This window comes from Arvicanthis niloticus, chromosome X (genome assembly GCF_011762505.2).
Source record: "Arvicanthis niloticus isolate mArvNil1 chromosome X, mArvNil1.pat.X, whole genome shotgun sequence".
In the NCBI taxonomy this organism is placed as follows: Eukaryota; Metazoa; Chordata; class Mammalia; order Rodentia; family Muridae; genus Arvicanthis; species Arvicanthis niloticus.
The window spans coordinates 58,278,263-58,301,918 of record NC_047679.1 but is presented as its reverse complement, the minus strand read 5'-3'; the positions used below and the strand labels follow the sequence as shown (position 1 = coordinate 58,301,918).

Here is a 23,656-nt window from a genome sequence, read left to right as displayed (position 1 = left end):
CAAGCTGCCGCTCCGGTCCGTGGGTCGGGATTCAGCAAGAGAGAGTGAGGAAGGACTCGAATGGAGACCAGACAGAGTGTGATTCAATCCTGTTTATTCTTCAGTCTCTCTTTCTAGTCCAAGTCCCAAGTCTTGAGTTCCTAGTTGTACTCTCTTGTTCTCTTCCGAGTGTCTAATGTCTACTCCTACTCCTAGTGTCTGAATCTCTGTTACTCCAAATTGTTCTCAGTTGTACTGTCCTAATTGTTCTCTCTAGAGCCAAGTGTCTTCTACCTAATGTCAAGTAATCTGTTACTTTCTCTGTCTGCCTCTAGCCTTTTATATGTCTCACTTCTAAGCCACGACTTCATGTCATGCCTTTAATCATGCCCTTAGGTCTTGTCTCTAATCTGATCTCTAAGTCACACACCTTTAATCTCACACACCCAAGGAAAGTCCTGGGTATCTAAAGCAAGATGTTATCAGAGTGTGCTCAGCTGTTGTAGGCTATTGTAATCCAAGTCTCATGTCAGGGTATATGGCTCAAGATGGCTGCAAAGCTGATAGCCGCTTTCTGCTAAAAGTCGGCCCCCAACACACTGGGGCTTCTGGCAGCGGCCTGAAGCTGGAATCATCAGGGAATATGAGTGAGTTTTGGCACAAACTGGGCTGCTGCGTGGTCAAGAAGCCCCAGCCGAAGAAAAAGAGAGACGTATTGACTGCACCATGATTGGGGAGCCAGTGAATTTTGTCCACCTGACTCACATCAGCTCTGGGGAGATGGGGGCTGCAGATGGACTTGCCATGATGGGTGCAGTTCAGGAGCAGATGAGATCCAAGGGAAACCGTGACAGACCCTGGAGCATTTCCAGGGCCTTGAAGCACCCACGGGACTGGTTCTGTAGTCTTGGAGTTCCCATTCCGTGTCTAGGCCAGAAGAAATGCCATCACCAGATCCCTTCAGCCAGTGGCCCAAGGGCCTCTGTCTCTATCTCTAACAAGTGCCTCAAAAGGAGTGGGGGCCGGACTCCCTCTACTCCCTCTGGCCTCTGCCCCTCCTGGAGATGGGGGTCAAGGCAGCAGGACTGACCAAGTGACTACTCGTGGGCCAGAGGAACTCAGCTGAAGCCCTGCACACCCTGGATCTGAGCTGGGGGTTCTCCGGGAACCTGAGATAGGTTCCCTGCTCCTGAATGAAGGATGGGTGCCTGTTGAAACTTCTTGCCTTTATTCTTTGATCGAGGCAGGGCAGGTGCGGGAGCTACAGCTGATCCCCACTTTGCTGTAGTTCTCCCCGCTTCCCTGTCCCCCCTTTCCTTCTGGAATGAGCAATGCAGAGGTGAAGGGGCTGGGTGACCACTGCCCAGTCCACTCTGGATTTCAGACCTTAAGGTCACAGCCCCACCATGTCTCTCTGCTGGCACCAGGGTCTTGCTCCAGTTAGGGCTTTAATCCCATGCTTCTGTAGTATTATTAATAGCTTCCCAGAAATATTTTTTAATTAAAATTTTAATTTGAGTTCTTTTAATTACCCCCATCCTGCTATCTCTGTCCCTCTCCCCACCCCCATCCCTCTAAGAAACCTTAGGTTTCCTACTGAGTAAGAGTTAAGGGATGGATCTTAATTTGACCACATTTCACTTAAGACTTGGAGTCTTGTCCTACCCTCGTCAGCCTCCCTGCTGGCCCAGGTGAAAGGAAGAGGAAGGAGAGGAGGAGCTAGGCAGTGAGAGAGAGAAAGAGGGGACACATGGAGGCGGATGTTCACATGTCTCCACCAGTCAATGATAGTTGGTATATCTAGGTTGGGTATTGGGTTACACTTCTGATTGAGCATTACCAAACTTATAAAGCCTTTGATTTAACATTTTAAAAAATGTATAAAAGCAAGAAGCAGAACAAGGAATGGGATAGGGGTTTTCTAGGGAGGGGAAATGGGGAAAGGGGATGGCATCTGAAATGTAAATAAAATGTCCAATAAAAAATAAATTAAAAAAAGAAAAAAAAGACAATTATTATCTCCTACAGATATGCTGCTTTCTGCCCATTCACATGATGTAGCTATAAATATTACATAAAATGTTGAAATGCTGGAATATATCAAAATTCGATATATTTTATTATTCTTTGTGCTTTGCTAACTTTTTAATATACTTAAAAAGGAAAGATTCCCTATTCCTCTTTTATAGCTGTAATATGAGGCAAGTTAAGGGCTGGAATCAGGAGAATTACAGTTAAAGATAGCCAGAAAAGAGACAGGAAGGAGGGATGTAAGTAGTCATTTTCTAATGGTACATTAAGTTTGATGACCAGAAATTTTGCACTCTTAAATTCATTATATGTCATCAGATTCTGTTAAGTCTAGTCATTGTGGTACTTCATCATTTCTTACAGGAAAAGTCTATTTTCTTTTTCATTGAAAGATTACTTTCTTGCTTTTTCTAGGGTGTAGTTTTTCTCCTTGTGTTAGAGTTTTTCATCTATTATCCTTTGTAGGGCTGGATTTGTGAAAAGATAACTGTAAATTTGGTTTTGTCATGGAATATCTTGGTTTCTCCATCTATGGTACTTGAGAGTCTTGCTGGGCATAGTAGCCTGGGCTGGCATTTGTGTTCTCTTAGGGTCTGTATGACATCTGTCCAGGATCTTCTCACTGTTATAGTCTGTGGTGATAAGTCTGGTGTAATTCTGATAAGTCTGCCTTTATATGTTACTTGACCTTTTCCCCTTACTGCTTTTAATATTCTTTCTTTGTTTTGTGCATTTGGTGTTTTGACTATTATGCGATGGGAGGAATTTCTTTTCTGGTCCAGTCTATTTGGAGTTCTGTAGGCTTCTTGTATATTCATGGGCATCTCTTTCTTTAGATTAGGGAAGTTTCTTTCTATAATTTTGTTGAAGATATTTATTGGCCCTTTAAGTTGGGAATCTTCACTCTCATCTATACCTATTATCCTTAGGTTTGGTCTTCTTATTGTGTCCTGGATTTCCTGGATGTTTTGTGTTAAGAATTTTTTACATTTTTCATTTTCTTTGACAGTTGTGTCGATGTTTTCCATGGTATCTTCTGCACCTGAGATTCTCTCTTCTATCTCTTGTATTCTGTTGGTGATGCTTGTGTCTATGACTCCTGATCTCTTTCCTAGGTTTTCTATCTCCTGGGTAGTCTCCCTTTGTGGTTTCTTTACTGTTTCTACTTCCATTTTTATGTCCTGGATGATTTTGTTCAATTCCTTCACCTGTTTGGTTGTGTTTTCTTGTAATTCTTTAAGGGATTTTTTGTGTTTTCTCGTTCAGGTCTTCTACCTATTTACCTGTTATGCTGTATTTCTTTAAAGAAGTTTTTTATGTCCTTCTTAAAGTCCTCTATCATCATCATGAGATGTGATTTTAAATCAGAGTCTTGCTTTTCTGGTGTGTTCGGGTATCCAGGGCTTGCTATGGTGGGAGAACTGGGTTCTGATGATGCCATGCATCCTTGGTTTCTGTTGCTTATGTTCTTGCTCTTGCCTCTCACCATCTGGATATCTCTCGTGTTAACTGGTCTTGTGCCTTCTGCAAGCCTATGTGTCAGTACTCCTGGGAGACAAGTTCTCTCTGGAAGGAATCTGGGTATGGAGAGTTGTGACACAGGGTCAGCTCTGAGGTACAGATGGAAACTGGAAGGATTTTGTCCCTGGCTGTTCATTGGTTCCTGTGTCCTGATGGCTCTGGGTGGGTCCCTCTTGGGTCAGGAATTTGAGCAAAAGTGGTGGTCTTACCTGTGCTTACCGGTGTGTCTGCACTCCTGGGAAACCAGCTCTTTCCTGGTGGTATTTGGGTATGGAGCACTGTGGCACAGAGTCAGCTCTGGGCACAGACGGAAACCAGAAGGCATGTATTTAATTCTTAACACTACTTTGAAATAGGTACTTCTGTTACACCATTTTATACATAAGGGAAGATCTAATCCTAGATCAGAGATCATACATCTACTTAGTAAATTTTCCTAGGTGCTGTTTCTATCATAAAGCTTTTGTGCAGACCCCACATACTAAAGACTTGGTGTGCAGCATTTAGGACTGTTGAAAGAGAGCAGAACTTTCAGGAATCGAACTTAATGAAAGGAAGTTAGATAAGCACAGGAATGCCCTGTGAGGGCATATTGAGATTACAGGCTTTTTCCTCCCTCCCCTCTCCCTAGGCCCTCTCCTCTCCCTGCTTCTCAGATGCTTGAAGTGGTTAATCCTCCTCTGCCACATACTCCTGCTATGCTGTATTATGTCACCATAGACACAAAGCAATGGGACCATGTGAACATGGACTGAAACTGAAGGAGAATAAATCCTTCCTCTTAAGTTGATTGAAGTGTTTTGTCACAGTTACAGCTGAGGAACATGCCAGCCCTACCACAGGAATTCAACCCCAGTTGAATGTGCTTAGTTATGTTTTCTTATTACCCGAGGTTCATTTCCTAGGAAAGTGGGGTTATAAGCATGTACTGCTGATAAACCAGTGGAAGGCAGATCTTTGTTGAAACTTTCGTCTGGTCTGTGCCTCAAATGATAACTTTACAGATGTTTTGCTCTTGTTGCTCCTAACAAGAAGAAATTTCAAGAAACCCTTCCAACTTGGATTATATTTACAACTTGATTTGCTTTCTGAGTAATTCCTTCAGATTAACTTAGTGCTCATTCTTCTCTCTCTCGTAACAGAGTTCAGGATCAAGCTCAGAAGTGCCCAGCTGCCAGCAAGTACTCTACTACTGAACTGCACCCTCTCTCCAGCCCATGCTTACTCTTGAATAGCCACAAAAATATTCAATGGTATGGCAAAATAAACCTCCATTTTATTTAGACACTTAAGGCATTTTTTGTGCCACTTAAATTATTTTATATAGTTGAGTATGATTTTTTCCTAAGGAATTCTGTGTATTTCAAGTAAGTCTTCAACCTTTAATAAAAAGTTTAATGTTGAAACAGTTGTGGATTTACATGTAGTTTTGTGAATACATGTATCCTTTGCCTTTTTCTCTAATGACAACATCTTCCAAAAATATATCACAAGCAGAAAGTGGACAATATAATCTATTAATCTGATTCGTATTTCTTTCCTAATTATAGGTACAGTTATTATGTATGCGTATGAGTTTAATTTTATGTAATTTTATCATGTGTAGGTTTGTGAATCTATGACCATAATATTTGGGATACAGAATGTTTAGCATCACAAAGATTTCCTTAAACGTCCATTTATAACTATACCACCTCTACCCCCTTATACTCCATGCCTATCCCTAACACTTAAAAACCATAAATCTCTGATACATTTCTATAATTTTGTATTATCAAAAATGCTACATTACAACCTCTGTTTCCACATCCCACAGCTGCCCAACATGGTCCCTCTGGCATGAACCCAGCGCACTTTGCCTTTGGTTACTCATGTCACAACCATTCCATTCCTCTACTTCAAGGTGTGGGCCCTGAAAGGAACTGTACACCTACCTGCCCTGCCCTCTGGCCCAGGTTGAGAAATTGACCCCACCCTTACCCTGACCCCTGGCATGTTCCACATCTGGTCCTGTGTAGTTACCAACCCTAGGTGTGGTAAGTAACCTTCCAATCCTAACTAATCAGCCATTGGCGTCTGGTCTGGGGCTCCATAGCCACTCCACTCGGACACTCTGACCTCAGCCCAAACCTTGTCTCTACCCAGAGCCCAGACCCCTTAGCATGGGTTCTGCCCTAAGCTATGTAGCCTACAATTCAACTTTGGAATTCTGACCTGGTGGTTTAAAAACACATACCAAAACACAATTAATGTAAATCCAGATACCCAGGTTACAGCACAAAAAACTAGATAAATTAAACCAATATCTAATTGTTCTCCAAATCACCAATCTCATAATAATGTTCCCTTCCATGCAGAGCTTTAGTCTAGCTTAGGCTTGCACAGGTCTTTTGCATGCTGTCACAACCACTGTGAGTTCATATGTATAACTAAATGAACATGTTAACCTGAAATTTATACTCATATATTAATTAATTAATGTATAATAAACCTTTCCACCCTCACTGGAGAAGCATCTCTTTTTAGTAGTTAGTGAGTAACACAGAGACCCAGAACTAACTATGGTATAGAGGAAAAGAGACTGGGAATTTTCTTATTCTAGCCTTTCCTAGATTAAATCCATTATGGTACGGTAATATATTTCATATGATTTCCATTGTTTTATAATTGGTAAAATTTGTTTTATGGCCCAAGAAGTAATCTAGGCTCCTGTCTTTGATACACGTGTTTCCATTCATCTGAATTCTCTATGCATTAATTTGAGAATAAATCATCTGCACAAGAATTCCCCATTCATTATTTCCACTTTACTTCTGTACCTACAGTCAGAGTCTAAATTTCTTCTCGTGTGTGTGTGTGTGTGTGTGTGTGTGTGTGTGTGTGTGTGTGTGTATTTGAGGATGCATGTGGAATACACCGCTAATGTGAATTTCAGGACAAGAAACATTTCTTAGCTGTAATTTATATAATTGCCTGCAGGTGGTAGCAAAGTAACACAAAAATAAAACCAACTCCTTTTCCTTCATCCTTTGTTTCAGTTTGGGGTGTGTGTGTGTGTGTGTGTGTGTGTGTGTGTGTGTGTGTTTGCTTGTTTTTTGTGGTTTTGTTTTTTGACACAGGGTTTTTCTATGTACCCCTGGCTATCCTGGACTGTCCCAAACCCACTATGTAGACCAGGATGGCCTCCAACTCACAGAGATCCATCTGCCTCTGCCTCTCAAGCATTGGGATTAAAGGTGTGTGTCACCTTGCCCAGGCCATTTGTGTTTTAAAGAAACAGAAATGGGTGTTTTCTGCGGCCTTGAAAACTGGTAAACTCCCTTAGAAAATATCCCTTTTAAATACATTTGCCAATTTTGGACATGAAAAAAATTTATTATTCGTAGGTGCCATTTCCCAGTGGTAGGCCAAGTTTACATTTGCATGTTTTTATTGACTATTTTCCTTATCTAATTTACCTTTTTGTTTCTGTGCATTTTTTTGTTCAAGGTTAAGATGAAAACTAGGCTTTTTCTATCTTATTGTTATTAAAGTAATACATCTCATTATGGAAAGTTAAAAATACCAGAATCACTCTAAAAAGAAAAACCTACGTAGTACCACTATTACCACCTGGATACATTTTACTCATTTCTATATTATTAATATGTTGGTGGGATATTGTGAGCTTAAATTATTTGTTTTGTCCAGTTTACTTCCTAATTTCTAAATAAAATTGATAGTGACCCTCTGTCTTACTAGACTTTTTCTGTATATCCTTTAAGTCAAAAAATTTAAATGTGAGGTACTGCCTGGAAAAGTGAAGAGTGGTAGAGGAAGATACTGTCACGGAGCTCCAGCCTCTATATGTATATATGCACACACACACACACACACACACTAATAAAGAAGTTTTATGCAAGCTATGATAATTAACTTGAAATTGCTATACTTAACCTGTGAAGAAGTTACATAAAATAATTAGCTAAGTGTATATAGAACAATAATTGATTAAAAATGAGCCCATGAATTTTTAAAGAGAGCAAGGAGGAGTAAAGTGTATGGGAGCGTTTCATGGAAGGAAAAGGAAGGGGGAATGGTGTGATTAGAATCTCAAAATAGAAAAGAAATGGGGATAGTGAGATGGCTCAGCAGTAAAGATTGCTGACTACCCTTCCAGAGGTCCTGAGTTCAAATCCCAGCAACCACATGGTGGCTCTCAACCATCTGTAATGGGATCTGGTGCCCTCTTCTGGCATGCAGGTATGCATGCATGCAGATAGAACATAAAAAAGAATACATAAGTAAAGTAAAAATAAAATACTTAGTTTTCACATCCAAGAATATAGCTTATATCATTGTTATTTGTTATCTACTCTACCTCACGTGGAGCTCCAAGGAAAACTTTCAGGAGGAGTAGTCTTCTGCCATGTGAATCCGTCTGGCAATGGGCAGGGGCCTCTGGGTGAATAGTATCCTTTTTTTAGCACAGAATATATAAACCTCTTGCCTCCAAATCAATGTATTAAACCTAGTTTCTAGAATTATCCAAACTTCCTTTTAAACTTGATTGAATTTTTTATACTTAAATATTTTCTTTAGCAAACATATCCAAAATATCAAGCTTCATTTTATAATTTCGTTTATGTATTAGAATATCCTGAACTGTTAAAGATACCTTCCTCTAAGCCACACACCTTATATCCTTCCTCTCTTTAAAACATTTATCTTTCCATAGTGTCATTCTTAAAGATATTCTGTAGAGTGGTCAAGTACGTAGCTCAGCAATTGAGCATATTTGAGGGTAGGATCCCATCACTAACCCCCTTCCCCCAAACAACAGAAAACTTCTTCACTTCTTCTTTAATGCGGCAATTTGTCATCTATTCCATAGTAGTCAAACTCGGTGAGGCTTAGTTTCTCATTGTCCTGTCCTCAGATGAAACTGACTGCAGCTCATTCAGCAGCCACTGGCTGCTGTTTCTCCATTTCCTTACTGCCAGCTCTACCTCAGGCAGGTTACTCTTCACTCTGTACATTTTGACTAGTTTTAAACTCCAAAGGTCTTCCTTCTCTTGAACCTGCTTTGCCAATCTTGCTTTGGTATTCTTCACAGAATCATTTTGGAGTGCACTGGATAACACAGTATCAAGTGATTTAGATTGGCATGCATTTTTATTACATTTTTATTCTCTGAGCTGTCCTTTTCAGATTCATTGCCTATGTCCAAACTTTCTTAGAATTCTGAACAATTTTCTTCTTTTGAAGATACTTCTGGTTCTGCAAAGATCTGATCATTTCCTTCATTCTCTACTTTAAGTCACTTCACCACACTACAAAAAGAACAAGCTGTTTTCTCTCATCCTTCCCTAAGTGTTGCACTGGAACATTGTTTTCCTGTATGGGGTGATGGTGGATTCCTACAGGTCTGAGGCATGTCAGGTCAAGTCAATGCTGAATCTGACGGGCCTTCCACCTTGGAAGTGAACTCCTGATTTTATGCCAAGTTGGCATAAAACTAGCCAGCACACATGACAAGACAAGAAGACAACTTTGGCTGTCACTCTTTAAGTGAAGTCTACCTTGTTTGTTTTTAGATAGAATTTCTCACTACCATAGCTCTCCAAGTCTGGCTTTCCAGTGAACCCCGGGGATATGAATGTCACCATCAGCACAATTCTGGTATTTACACGCACATTCCACCGCATCTGGCTTTGCTTTTAGATTTTTAAGAACAATTTATTTGGATGTGTGGATGGATGTACATGTGTATGTGTAGGTATACCTGAAGAAGTTGAGAGAGGGTGTTGGGTCTGCTGGAGTAAGAAGTGGATGTGAGCTGCTCAGCTGGGAAACATCCCTCTAGCCCCTCACCTGTTTTTTTTTTTTTTGGGGGGGGGGTGGCCATATGTTTGTTGTTTGTTTTATTGTGTTTATGCGTTCAAGGGACTCCAACTCAGATTTTCGTTCTTGCAGGGCAAATACTTTATTACACCAGCCTTAAAGGTAGTTTTTGAGATTCTACGTGTGTGTGTGTGTGTGTGTGTGTGTGTGTGTATGTGTGTGTGTTACTCACTTTTCCTAGTTGTTTACTTCCCTATTTATCAGTATCAAACTAGTTAATATAGCATTATTTTGTTGGTCCCATGAACAAACCAGCCTTTTTAAAATTTCTTACCACAAAAATCTCCATTGTTTTTGTGAGTAGTTTCCCCAGGCTTGGGTTTCCCTGCATTCTTTTGCAATATAGTGACTTCTTTCGTGAGCATCTCCAGAGTTCTCTAGGGAGACTCTGGTCCATGTAGAAAAGTCTCTGAGACCTGGGGTCTGGGCAAAGTGCACCATGCTATTTTCCTTGGCTTTTCCTTCTGGAATCTCTGTCCGATGGAGAAGGTGCTATGATGGTAATATTTACTTCATCTTTTCTAGTAGAGCCTCTAGCTAAAATGAGTCAGAAGTTGGCAGAGGAACCAGCACTTTCAAACCAGGAACTCTGAGCTAGGGTAGATGGAAATATCTGGTAATGTGGTGCTCCTGGAAACCCACCTTGATGCTGTATTGGGAACCACACCTACATGGAGTAGAGTTTCTCAAAAACTAGCCTGAGAAAAGAGGGAGCTAGTCATGGCTCAGTAGCAGCTAAAGTGCCATCAAGATTTAGTATATTTTATCAAATAATTGTTACTTCATTTTCTGCATGTCTTTGGTACAATTTTCATATTCTAAATGGTAGTTGTCCAGACCGTTTCTACCATTTCGAATTGTTTTACTGGGAAAGGAAGAGTACTTAAGGCTTCCAATGCCGCTGTCCTGTAAAGTGGAATTCTTTATTTAGTAATGTACTTTTTTGTACTTAAATCCATCATAAGTCAAATAGTAGTGGTATAATGGAATAAACTGAAGTCTAATAACAAGGAAATAGTGAGACATAATATTATACTATTCAAATAATGACATGGATAAAGATAAAGTTGTATATGAAGGTTATTAAAAATTTGTATATACAACTGTACACAGTCATGTGCCACATAGCAACATTTTAGTCAACCATGGACTGCATCTATGGCAGTAATTCCATAAGATTATGGTGTAACTAAAAAGTTGCCTCGGCCATTGCAACAGCATCATAGCAATGATGTTTGTGAATGCTAGTAAAAATAAATCTGCTATGTAGCCTCTGTTACTGGAGTGTATACTCTATTCACTTTTAGGAAGAAACAGCCTGCAGCAGAATAATGCATCTTGTGTTTACCTGGTGTCTTAAATGCATGTAGCAACCATTGAAGTTTGTTTAAGTACAGTCTGGTGTTTGCAAAAATCATTTAACGACATGTTCTCAGAATACATCCCTACTGTTAAACAAGTCATGACAGGCATATAGAACAGTCTTAATTATATTAAATATGTGTGTATTTTTATATAATACATAGATAATATTTAGGGAAAATAAGTTAAATAGTTCACAGCAGTAATCTGTATGTCGCAGAGCTGTTATTTTCTCGTTAGTCATAGAAGTCTAGCTTGTCAAGTTTTCAGTGATTTCATGAATTGCTGTGTAAATAAAAAACCCTCAGAGTTCTTTCTGAAAAAATATTTACAAAGATTTCACTACCATTGTATACTGTAATCACAAGTCTATGAAAATCTCTCTAGAAAAATATGTGGGGAATTAAATATCTATTGAATACTGAGGGTTACACTTGCAATATTGAATACTTTGAATACAACATACAATGATATGCCCATTTTAGGCTACTATAAAATTGTTTTGTTTTTGTAATTTATTTAACTTTTAAATAAGCATACATATGTTCACTTTGGCAGTATGTATACTAAAATTGGAATAATCCAGAATAGATACATCAGCATTACCACTGCACAAGGATGATACACAAATTCTTCAAGCATTCCATATTTTAAATAAATAAATAAATTAGATGCAAGATACAAGGTTTATTATAGCATTTTCATATATTTCTTACTCTTATTGGTGTACTCTCTCCATTCTCTTCTCCCCGCCTCCCCTCCCGTCTCGCTGGTCTCCACTTTTTCCCACAATATCCTCTTCTTTCTTAATGTCACATATATTCTAATACCCTTTTTCCCATCCCCCACCTTATCTCTCTCATAGTCCTCTTTCTAGATTCATGACCCCACATTCTCACATACACACATACATACCCACACATATGAGAAAAACACAGTATTTGTCTTTCTGAGTCTGGCTTATTTCACTTAATGATTTCCAATTCCATCTTTTTTTCTGTAACTGTCATGATTTCAATGTTTGTAGCTGAACAATTTCTGTTGCATATATGTACCATTTTTTTTTAATTCATTCATCTGCTGATGGGCATCTAGGATGGTTCCGTTTCCTAGCTTTTTGGATTACTGCAAAATAAACATGAATATGCAAGGATGTCTATAGTAGAACTTAGGATTCTTTGCATATAAACTCAGGAGTAGTATAGCTGGATGGTGTGGTAGTTCTGTTTTTATTGTTTTGTTTGAGAAATTCTCACATTGATTTCCATAGTGGCTGCACAAGTTTCTATTCCCATCAGCAGTGTAATAAGGTTTCTTTTTTCCATGCTCCAGCCAGCATTTGTTTTGGGTTTTGTGATGTTAGCCATTGTGATTGGGGTGAGATGGGATCTCAGGGTAGTATTACTGTCCATTTTCATGATAGCTTAAGGATGTAGGATACTGCTTCAAATATTTATTGGACAATTGTGATTCTTCTTTTGAGAACTGTATTCAATTTGTTAGGCCATCTCGTGCCTGGGAGATTAGTTTTTACACTGATAAATCTTTACAGTTCTTTGAGTTTTACAGATATTAACCCCTGTCTGATGTATACTTGTCATAGATTTTTCTCCCATTTTATATGCTATCACATCACTCTGGTGACTATCTCTGTTGTACAGAAGTTTTTATTTTCTTTTTTTGCTTTGTTTTGAGACAGAATCTCATGTAACTAAGGCTTGTCTTCAGCTCACTAGCTGAAGATGACCTTGAACTCCTGATATGCCCGTCATAAGCTTATGAGTGCTGGGATTATATGTATGTACCACTATGCCTGATTAATGCAGGGCTGCAGACCAGACACAGAGCCTCAGGCATACTAATCAAACACTGAGTCACATCCCCAGCTCAGCTTTTTAGTTCCATGCAATCCATTTGTCATTTCTTGGAGTCATTGCTTGTGCTATTGGAGTTTTTCTTGCCTGTGATGGGATCTTGAAATTTTAACTCCTTGTTTTTCACTACAAATTTGAAGGTTTAACTAGAAGATAAAAAGGCTTTTTATCTTCATGTGGCAGAAAACTTGATATTATTAAAATAGTCACATTATTGAATTGATTCAATCCAATCCCAATCAAAAGCCCAATGGTATTTTTCACAGAACTAAAACAAAATTAAACAGTCTTAGAATTCATATGGAAACACAAGAGATAGTGTAATTCTAGCAGAAATAATAATCCTAAAGGATCAGTATTGTATTACCTGGTCTCAAATTGTATTACAGAGCCATAGTGATAAAAATAATATTACATTAGCATAAAAATATACATGTAGACCAACTGAGTAGAATATGGGACCCAGGAATGAGCCTGCACAGCTATGGCTACCCAAGTTTTGACAAAGGTGTTAAAGCCACATACTGGTTAAGGGGTGGGGAGCTTTTTTGGCAGTCTCTAGGAGTCACGTTGATGAGCTTCTATTGGCTTTGCTCTCTGAGGCAGAAGGTCCTAACTTTTCTTTTTACTTCCCTTTTGCCCCTCTCAGATGCCAACCAGAATCTTAGTATACTTTTCTCTAGATTCCTATTTTTTTCTTTTTTTACACTTTTTCTGAAGTTCCCTTTTCCTCTTTTCCATGCAGCTGAGTATTAACAATGTGACTGACCTTCTCTAACTTATAAATCTATAAGGAACTTCTCTGTATAGTTCAAGAAGAAGACAGGTGTTTATGGATCCTGAACCGCAATGTAAACCAGGCTGGCCTTGAACTCACAGAAATCCACCTCCCTCTGCCTCCTATGAGTTATGATAAAAAACGTATGGCACCACACCCAGTAAAACCAATTTTTTCAACAAATTATTCTGGGAAAAGAAGAAACCCTCTTGCAGGAAAATGAAATTAGATCTATATCTTCCATTCCACACAAAAATCAATATAAGCAGCAGTGAAATGATGGCTTAGTAGGTAAAATCACTTGTCCAGGCCTTGGGGCCTTGGTTCAACCTTTAAAATAAAGATGGAGGTGAAAAACCAACTCCTAAATTCTCTTCTGATCTCCATATGTATTTCACAGCATATGGGCATCTGTGTTCTCTCTCTCTCTCTCTCTCTCTCTCTCTCTCTCTCTCTCAACAAAAATTTACAAAATTAAAAATAAATATAAAATTGATTTTAAAAATAGAATTGTTTCATTTGTTTGGTTTTGAGTTTGGGGTTTGGGGTTTTTTCCTGTTTTGTTTTATTTTGTTTTGTTTTTCTTTTGCAAGATGCCTCAGTTACTGTACAAGCTGAGTGACCAGCGTTTGATTCTTAGAAGCCACACAAAGGTAGAAGTAGAGAACTGATTCTACAAAGTTGTTCCCGGACCTTTAGATGTGTTCCATAATACATGTACACACATACACACACACACACACACACACACACACACACAAATTTTCTTTTCTGCTGGATTTTGTGGTGCCTGCCTTTAGTCCAAGAATTCAAGTGGCAGAGACAGGCAGATGTCTGTGACTTCAAGGCCAGCCTGGTATACACAGAGTATTCCAGGCTGGCTAGGGCTATATGGTGAAACTCTGTCTCAAATTTTGTTTTCTGTTTTCCCAAAAACTTAAAAATGCATAGATGGTATTAATAATAACAATCAGATAAACTTCATTATTTAAAAAAAGAGCTAAAATAATAAAAATGCAATCCTGAGGAGAATTCTAGTATACAAGATAAATCTATGAAAAGGTGTTTTGCACTAATAGTACTTAAAGGATACCTATTTTTGAAATGCATGTTATGTTTCTTCAAATCGCGTTTTAAAAGCATTGTGGTGGGGTTGGACCACTATTGAATGTTGCTGATCTTTTTGACTGTAGACCCCTGAAAGCTTTGTCAAAATGTTATGTCTTATGAAGCATCAGAAGAATGAAAAACTACATTTTAAAACAAAATGTCAGCATTTCTTGTGTTTATGAAATCCAGACATCATTTCTCGATTTTTTTATGTTAAATATGAAATATTTTACTATGCTTTTCTGTAGTCTTCAAGTTGGGGGTATGTGTGGTGTGTGTAACTGTGTGTGTGTGTGTGTGTGTGTGTGTGTGTGTGTGTGTGTGAGCATGTGTGGGTGTGGGTTGGTATGTGCTCACGCCTGTGGAGGCAGGAGATTGATGTTAGGTGTATTCCTTAATTGCTATCCACTTTATTTTTTGAAAGAGAATTTCTCAAGCCCACCAATATAGTGAGATTAGTTGGGTAGCAAATGCCAGGGATTCTCCTACGGTCTGCCTCCCCAGTGCTGGGATTTCAGCCCCCATGCCTCTGTACCTTCTCTTCTTACATGGGTGCTGAGGATCCGAATTCAGTTCCTCACCCTTTCATTGCAAGCACTTTAACAACTGAGCCGTCTTCCCCGGTCCATGGTTTATTTAAGACAGACTCTTACTGAGTCTCAAAATTCAGGCTGGCCTCAAATTCATGGTGATTCTCTTGCTTCCCTAATGCTGCGATTACAGGTACTTGCTACCACGCCTGGCTTGTATTTCTGAACCTGTAATGTTAATATAAAATACAGGGCCTAATCCTCAACATTAATTTTCACCATAACAAAAGCTAGCAGCCAAACAAGGAACTATGGAGCCAAGCAGATCTGAAATACTCGCAGAAGAATATGGACTACAAAAACTGCTAGCTTAAAGGCTTGGGACACTTTAGGCTGCAGGCTTCCTTTAACTGAATCCCAAAGATCAAGTGGAGAAGCTCACTTCCTGTCATCTTCGTGGCTTGCTGTTTCTCCTGATCTTACTTTGTGGCTTCTGGGACTGTATCCTAGGTTACTTAAGTGCTTTGCCATAATAAGAGAGTATATCACAGATATCTGGTATTATCCGTAGACGGCAAATGGAATCTTAAATGTGGATAAACTGTGCTGGTGAAGTCAGAAATCTTTTTCTAAAGTTGCGCTCACAGCCTCATTAGACAGCATATTAGCAAACAAATGGGTGTAGCCCAGAAGCACTGGCATAAGCTGTGACCATTACTGTTTCTAAACATACACGTCTTCACTCCTAGGCCTCATCTGAAGCTCATATTATTTGCTGATCTCTTTGCCTCTCTTTTCTCTCTTACAGAACTTCATACAAGATTCATTAAGAATTTTCTTTTATTTATTTTTAAATATGTTTTTATTAAGATGGATTTATATCACTTTCTCCCTCCCTTTCCTCTTTCCAGCCCATCTCAGGGACCCTGCTCCCAACCTCCCATGTCTCCCCCACTCTCAAGTTGATAGCTTCTTTTTTATTGCTTTATTTATTTACATTCCAGATGTTGCCCCCTTCTCAGTCCCCCCTCAAAGAATTCTTCACAACTTCCCTCTCCCCTTTGCCTTTTAGAGATTGCTCCCCACTCCTCACCCACCTCACCCCCCACCTTAACCATCTGCCCCCCATATGCCCCTTCCCTTGGGGCCTCAAGTCTCTATATAATTAGACGAATCCTTTCCCACTAAGGCCAGACAAGGCATTCCTCTGCTACATTCCTCTGCCTCAGACCAGCCCATGTATGCTCTTTGGTTGGTGGCTTAGTCTCTGGGAGCTCCTAGGGGTCCAGGTTAGTTGACACTGTTGGTCTTCCTGTGGGGTTGCCATCCCCTTTAGCTTCTTTAGTCCTTCCCCTAACTTTTCCATAGAGGTCCCTGACCTCAGTCCAATAGTTGGCTGTAAGTATTTGCATCTGTTTCAGTCAGCTGCTGGTAGAGCCTCTCAGAGGACAGCCATGCTAGGCTCCTGTCTACAATCACAACATGACATCAGTAATAGTGTCAGGGTTTGGTGCCTGTCAATAGACTAGATCCCAAGTTGTCACTGGATTCTTTCCTTCGGTCTCTGCTCCATTTTTTCCCTGTATTTATTTTAATTAGAAACAATTCTGGGACAAAAATTTTAAAAGTGGGTTGATGACCCCATCTCTCCACTGGGGGCCCGTTTATCTGCTGGAGGGTTGTTCCATCTCTCCACTGTTGGGCATTTTGCTTAAGGTCATCCTTATTGAGTCCTGGGAACCTCTCACATCCCAGGTCTCTGGGACTTTCTAGAGGTTCCCCCTGTCCCCCACCCCCTGCAGCTCTTCCAAGATTTCCTCTTCCAAGTTAACATGTCCATTGTGATTACCATTGTTCTAGTATAGTTTATGCTGTCCTTTCCAGGAGAGCTGTTGAAAGGAAGTTAAGCCACTTGGTTGGCAATTGCTGCCCACAAAACCCATAAACTAACAAAACCCCCAGGCATAAGAAAACTTTTTTTTTTCAAATGGTTGATCAGGGTAGTCTAAATAACTCCCAAAACAATATTGACTGTTGATGTAGCCCGATTGCCTCTCATGGTTTGAGGGCAGGGCCCTGTTGCTGAAGAAAGACACCACACATTTAGGGCACAAGACCTGGATAATTCAACTAGTATCTGACCTAAAAGCCACTTTCCTCCAGTCTAACATCTACGGTACCAGAAAATGTCATGTAAACTTCCATAATGGCCCAGGGTTATGGAGAAACGGTCAAGGGAGCTTTAACCCCATATACCTCAAACCTGAGGACAGTGACGTTGGCTACCACCCCCTCCCAACATGGTGCCATACAGCCTGCTTCCCCACCATCAACTTTAGTACGATTTTCTTTTTACCCTCACAGTTCTTAGGCTTCATTTCTTATTTGACCTTATAAGGTTTTTTTTTTACCCCAAGCCTCTTACAGCCCCTGAGTATGTAGATGAAGCATCTCCCAACATCCCTTCCCTGGCCAAGGGTGCACAGCCACACAAACCTTGCCCCAGAGACCCTGGTCACCTCCTTAGCACTCCCCCCAACCCCAATAGACAGTTCTCTAAAGTTGTTCCCAGGTGTGTTCATTGCCTGCACACTCATTGGTGACCAAGATCCTGCTCTGCACTCATACTTCCTGCTCTTTGGTTGGTGGCTTAGTCTCTGGGAGCTCCTAGGGGTCCTAGGAGCTAGGGGGATCCTGCTCATTTCCCTCCCTCCAGCCCAGCTCAGTGCACAAGGGGCCTGGCTACCCTGAGGGAGAAGCTGACATGAGGCAGTACTATAGATACACCTACATCAAACTGCCTGCATCTATGGATTAGGAAATGTAGCAGAAGAGGGCAGAAAGATTGCACAAGCCAGAACACCAGGATATTCTATTTTTGCCCAGGGCTTCATGCATACTAGGCAAGCGCTGGACTACCCAGCTAATCCCTCAGCCCCATTATGAATTTAGAACTTAATTTTGTCCAGCATGTTCATTTACATAGCCACCATCTGTGGCGATTTCACCATCTATCTATCACCTCTTGTACCTTTTTAGTCTATCTTGACCTCAGTACTCTTTAGCCCACAATTATAGTCATATCTTGTATCATTTTATAGTGCAAAACCCTCCCAAATCCCCCTCCAAAGCTGTTTTCTGACTCAAAGCTCCTGTTTTCAAAACATAGCCCTTTGCTCCTAATACCTTGCACCCCCCCCCCCAGTAGCAAAATATACAGAATAGTTGGCAGTAGACATGACTCAACAGAGTATTTGATTACCGTGAGTCATGGAATTAAACACATAGCACCACAAATGTAGAATGTAAGGTGTAACATTTTACTCATTTGTGACTGTTAGGTACATTTGTATATATTTGTCTGCATACATGTGTGGTGGGGGTGCACATGTATGTATATATGTGGAAGACAGATATTGACCCAGGGTATCTTTCTTGATTTCTCTCCACCTTATGTATTGAGGCAGGGTCTCTCACTTGAATTCAGAGCTCACCAATTCAGGTATTCTAGGGAGGCAGCTTGCCCCAGGAATGCCCTGTCTCTACTTCCTGGAGCATTAGGAATACAGGCAGACCTCGACACCTATATGGCACTTGTTTTGATACTGGGGCTCTCACTTAGCAAGTGTTTTACTCACTGAACCATCTTCCCAGCCCCCAAATTTACCACTTTAATAATTTAAACTGTATAATACAGTGGAATTAAACACATTCTCATTGTTATGAAGTTATTCCCATATCCACTTCCAGAATTGTCTAATCACTCCAAACAGGCATTTAACAGATGTTAAACAGTTAAATCCTCATTTGATCCTCTCCAAGTTGCCAGTAAGCTGTAATCTACATTCTGCATCTGAATTGTCATATAAGTTTCACTTAAGTAGAATTACAGAAAAATGTGTCCCTTTTGTCTAGTTTATTTCACCAAGCATATTTTTGAGGTTCATTCAGGTTGCTGTCTGGACCTGAATTTCTTTCTATTTAAAGGCACATTCGATGCTTTTGTTTTAAAAGCACATACATCACATTTTGTGTCCTCATTCATCTGGTGGACACTTATGTTGTTTCCAACTTTTGGCTGTTGCACATAATGCTTCTATGCACATTAGTGCACAATTGTCTGCCTGTATCCCTGCTTTCATTCTTTTGATAATATACTTAGGAGTGGAATGGTCATGTAGTAATTGTATTTTTAACCTTCTGAGGAACTAGACTCATCATGACTTGTTACTTTCCCTTTCTTCATTAAAAAGTGTACTAAACTCGAAAAACCAAAAAAAAAAAAAAGTGTACTAAAACATATATAAAATATCATACTGACTGGGCCATTGTATCAGATATACAATAAAACATTCTGAATGTTTGTGTAAGTGTTCTAGGACGAGGCAAACACTTAAACTAGCAAGCTGTCCATGAAGTTGGTGGCATGCCATAATGCTGTTACAGGTGCATCCCAGCAATGGAAGACTAACTAGAACAAAAGGATTGACCTTCCCTGGTCAGGAGTGGATCCTTCATTAGTCTTTGGACTTGAACTGTAACAGTAGCTCTTCCTGGGACTCTACTCTTTAACTATAACATCAGCCAGTGTTTGCATCTTCAGCTTGTCAGGCTTTCCTGGTAACTTCGTAGTTTCTGGACTCATCACTTTTATGAGATAAGCCTTTAAAATAGATTTCCTAGATTTTTGTTTGTTTGTTTGTATTTGTTTTTGGTCTGTTGCCTGAAGTCAATAATTTCAATTGTCTTACTTTCAAGTTTACTGTAAACTCAAGTCCTCCTGCTTACCATACAAGCACTGTACCCATTAAATTATGCCAGGCCCTTTGCTAAGGTTTTAACAGGTTTCTTTGAAGTTTGTGAGCTTTCCAAGGCTTTGCAGATTTGGTCTTTGTTGGGACAGCCCTTGACAAATTAATAAGTTCTGAAACTAAAGACCACCCCAGGGGGCAAGATTAGGTTTCCCAAGGTCCTTTTCTGAACACACAGGTTGCCTTACCATCCCTATAACTTTCACAAGTTCCAATATGCTATGCGTATGATGGCTGTTACAGACCCTATTGTCCTGGACATTCTTACTTCAGCTTCTTTGTGGTTTTGAGGGCTTATTGTTTGCCTCCACTTATGACAACTTGTCCTAAAGGACTGTGGCTCTCTAGATTTCCTGAAGCTTGTGTGAGCACTGTTGAATGCGCTCTCCTCTTAGTTCCAAGTTCAGTAAGGATGAATGCCTTGAATCGCCCATTTAACGTTTTTGAACACAGGACAGAAAAGCTGTACACAGTAACATGAAAACTGAGTGTGCTCTACTTCTTCCTGTTCAAGGGAGAGAACTGTGTGCTGGGGTTGAATCTTCAAAACCAAAACAAGCAATCACAGAGTTCTCTGGAAAGGATGTCGTGCAAGAGTGGGCCTAATACCACCACCTGTTACTTTGACGATGCCTTTTCTATTTGCTTGGTTGATGCCAAATCTTTGGCTCTGTCCCAGACTCTAGAAATGTTGTTTTAAAGAGTCTGTGCTTGGATTTGGTTTGATTTGCTTTGATTTTCCTTGTTTTTCTTTCTGAGAAAGAAGAGAACCTCAATCAGTGGTTTTCAACCTATGGGTTGGGACCACTTTGGCAAACCCTTATCTCCAAAAATATTTACATTATAATTCCTAACAGTAGCAAAATTACAGTTATGAAGTAGCAACAAAAATAATGTTATGGTTGGAGATCACCACAACATGAGGAACTCTATTAAATTGTCACAGCATTAGGAAGGTGGAGAACCACTGGCTTCTTCGCCCCCAACTTCACTGCTATTAATTCAAGCCTCTCGGATTATCAAGATTTGTTTCATTTACGGCTTAGGTTTCATTAGTACATTTGTCTTTTGGCTTGGCCTTTCAAACCCTTCTAGGTGCGGGGTCTTTTACATTCATCATGTCTTACTGTCATCCTTGGATTGGCAGAGGAGTAGAGGTCTTTGATAAAATTCCTTGAAGCCCCAACCTTTGCAGAGGAGGGAGTGGAGCATATGAGAACATTGAAAATGTTCTTATCCTCAGTGCAGTGTAAGGCAGAGACAGTGACAGTGCTAGCCAGTGAAGGGATTGGCCGTTGATGTGGGATAAACAAACTCATAACCCTTCCCATGTCATACAATGTTCTCTCCATCTCTTGACATAAAAGCTAAGGATTCACTTGGTGTAAAGTCTTCCTGGAGGCTTACATGTTTATGGGCAAGTCAACTGAAAAAGAAAGGAAAGAAAAGGCAAGACAGAGAGGCAGAAAGAAATAAAGGAAGAAAGGAAATAAGGAATGAAGCTTTAAAAGCAGAATGAAACAAAAAGGAAGGAGGAAAGGGAGAGAGCCTGCATCTATTACATTACAGATCTATTGCATTAGCTTCCTGAAGATGGCAGCAGTGTTCTGTGAAACGGAGCTCTGCAGGCCTTCCCCTCTAGTTACAGGAAAATGTTGCCAAGCACCATAGGTCTGAAATGCTTATGACTCCTTGCATAGATTGTAATCTTTAACATAATTGTTTATCAGTGTAATGGGTGAAGATCTGCCTCACAGCACTGTCTCCATTTGCATTTCTTTGATACTCAGGAAAGGAACGAATTTCTGTGTCTCAGAGCATTTCTCTTTCTTCTCTGAACGATTTTCATATCCTTTATCCTTTATTTACACCAGGATTTAATTTTGTGGCTTTTACTGTTTCTTGTTACAAAAATAATATGTGTGCACTGTTGAGATTCGAGTAAACTTAGAAATTTTACATACACCCATTTATACTCCCAGAGACAATGGTTTCAACGTTTAGATTCATTTTTACTGCCATCTGTGTAGTCACTTGCCTTGATCACATTTTAAATAATTTTGCTTTAAATCCTGTTATTTTCATATAACTGTATGCTGATATTTTCTGTGCTATTAACAATTCCGGTATATATTTTGAGCATAGTTGTACTTTACGATTTAAACAGCAATTCATCAGTAATATTAAATGTTAGAAGATGTAATTTGGACAACCTAAAACATAACTGTTACTAAGGTTTTGGTATGTATGTTATTCATGAGTCTGTCTGATTGAGTTTGTGTGCACATACTGTGGAGCCAGGGGTCAACTTCAGGAGCCACCCACCTGATTGAGACAAAGTCTCTCATTCTCTAGATCTCACTCAGTATGTTAGTCTTGCTGCCCAACGTTCATGCAAAAAAAAAAAAATCTGAGTATAGTAGCATTTGTTTGTACTCCCCAAACTAAGGAGGCAGAGATGGGCAGATCTCTGAGGCTAGCTTACACACACACACACACACACACACACACACACACACTCACACACACTCACACACACTCACACATACACACACAATGGTTTAATTGTGTTAGCATTCATCTCTCATCCATAAATCTAAACAACAAACTCCATAAATCAACTTTGCAGTTTTATTTACAAATGGGAAATTATTTAAGAGAAGTATATAGAAGTGTCTCTCTCTGTGTGTGCATGCATGTGTGTGTGTATTACTAATTTAAATGTTGTTGCATTGTAAACCATTGAGGAATTGAACTTAGAAAACTACAGAATCAATGAAGACACCTAAGCACAACTCTCTCTGTCCCTAAGCCTGCATCTGGGCCTTGGGTGTGTATTGTCCTTGTCCAAAGTCAGTGAGCCATCCCCCCAGGCCCTCAGTATTCCCTCTCTAGCTCATGTTCTTCCACCTCTACCCTATGCTTAAATTTGAAGTAAGTACTATCCCTTATCTTGGCACAATAAATTCACTAACTTTTCTTCACATATGCTCCTGAAATTATTTTTTGTAGTGTAGTCAAACATCCAGCTTTACCCAACTTCAGGCCCCTAAGAGGTTGGGGGTGGGGTAGTAGGTAGGGCAGTGGCTCCTAATGGCTGCTGAGCTGTGTCTCACCACTGTTGCTGTCAAGACCAGAAATTTTGAATTTGGTACCTTAATTGTCTTCCCATTATCAACATGTTTCAGGTAAAGATAAACTTCTAAGGGTGTATGTGGTACCCTAGACACAGAATTTTGCCACTAATGCAGGGGTGGAGGGTGATTACATCACCCATGGCCATCAGGGAGCTTCATATTGCTGGCAGTGAAAACAACAGCAAATGGTTACTGAATCTTTGCCCTGTATCAGACATTAAAATGATCTCTTTATATAAATTGACTCATTTAGGATTCTTAACAAGATTTAGGATTCTTAATCCCAGCACTGAGGAGGCAGAAGCAATCAAATGTCTTAGCCTGGTCTACAGAGTGAATTTGAGGACAGTCAGGAATACACAGAGAAACCCCGTCAAAAAAAAAAAAAAAAAACAGAAAAAGAAAGAAAGGAAGGAAGGAAAGAAGAAAGAAAGAAGGAAAGAAAGAAAGAAAGAAAGAAAGAAAGAAAGAAAGAAAGAAAGAAAGAAAGAAAGAAGGAAGAGAGAGAGACAGACAGACAGAGACAGAGAGAGAATTCGTAATAACTCTATGAAGTGTGGCTATTATTACCAACACTTTATAGATGGAGACACCAAGACATAGCTGGAGAAATAAAGAGATCCAGTGAACTGTACTGTCT

General features: G+C 39.8%; 1 long non-coding RNA gene, 1 other non-coding gene and 1 pseudogene across 30 annotated transcripts in view; 2 read left to right on the top strand and 1 right to left on the bottom strand.

The window, feature by feature from the left end:
• LOC117695393 (uncharacterized) overlaps positions 1–23,656 on the top strand; it is an 86,785-nt gene that overhangs the window by 28,990 nt on the left and 34,139 nt on the right. For 23 of the 29 annotated variants that reach the window (XR_013106114.1, XR_013106122.1, XR_013106115.1 and 20 more), the window contains one exon: positions 4,674–4,784. This is a non-coding gene — a long non-coding RNA (uncharacterized LOC117695393). Of the gene's footprint in view, positions 1–4,673; positions 4,940–23,656 lie in introns of those variants that run through there. The other 6 variants (XR_013106126.1, XR_013106108.1, XR_013106127.1 and 3 more) reach the window with 1 other exon arrangement.
• LOC117694979 (swi5-dependent recombination DNA repair protein 1 homolog pseudogene) lies at positions 8,329–9,218 on the bottom strand (annotated as a pseudogene).
• LOC117695549 (U6 spliceosomal RNA) lies at positions 11,319–11,429 on the top strand. Its single transcript, XR_004604616.1, has one exon. It is a non-coding gene; the product is annotated as a U6 spliceosomal RNA (small nuclear RNA).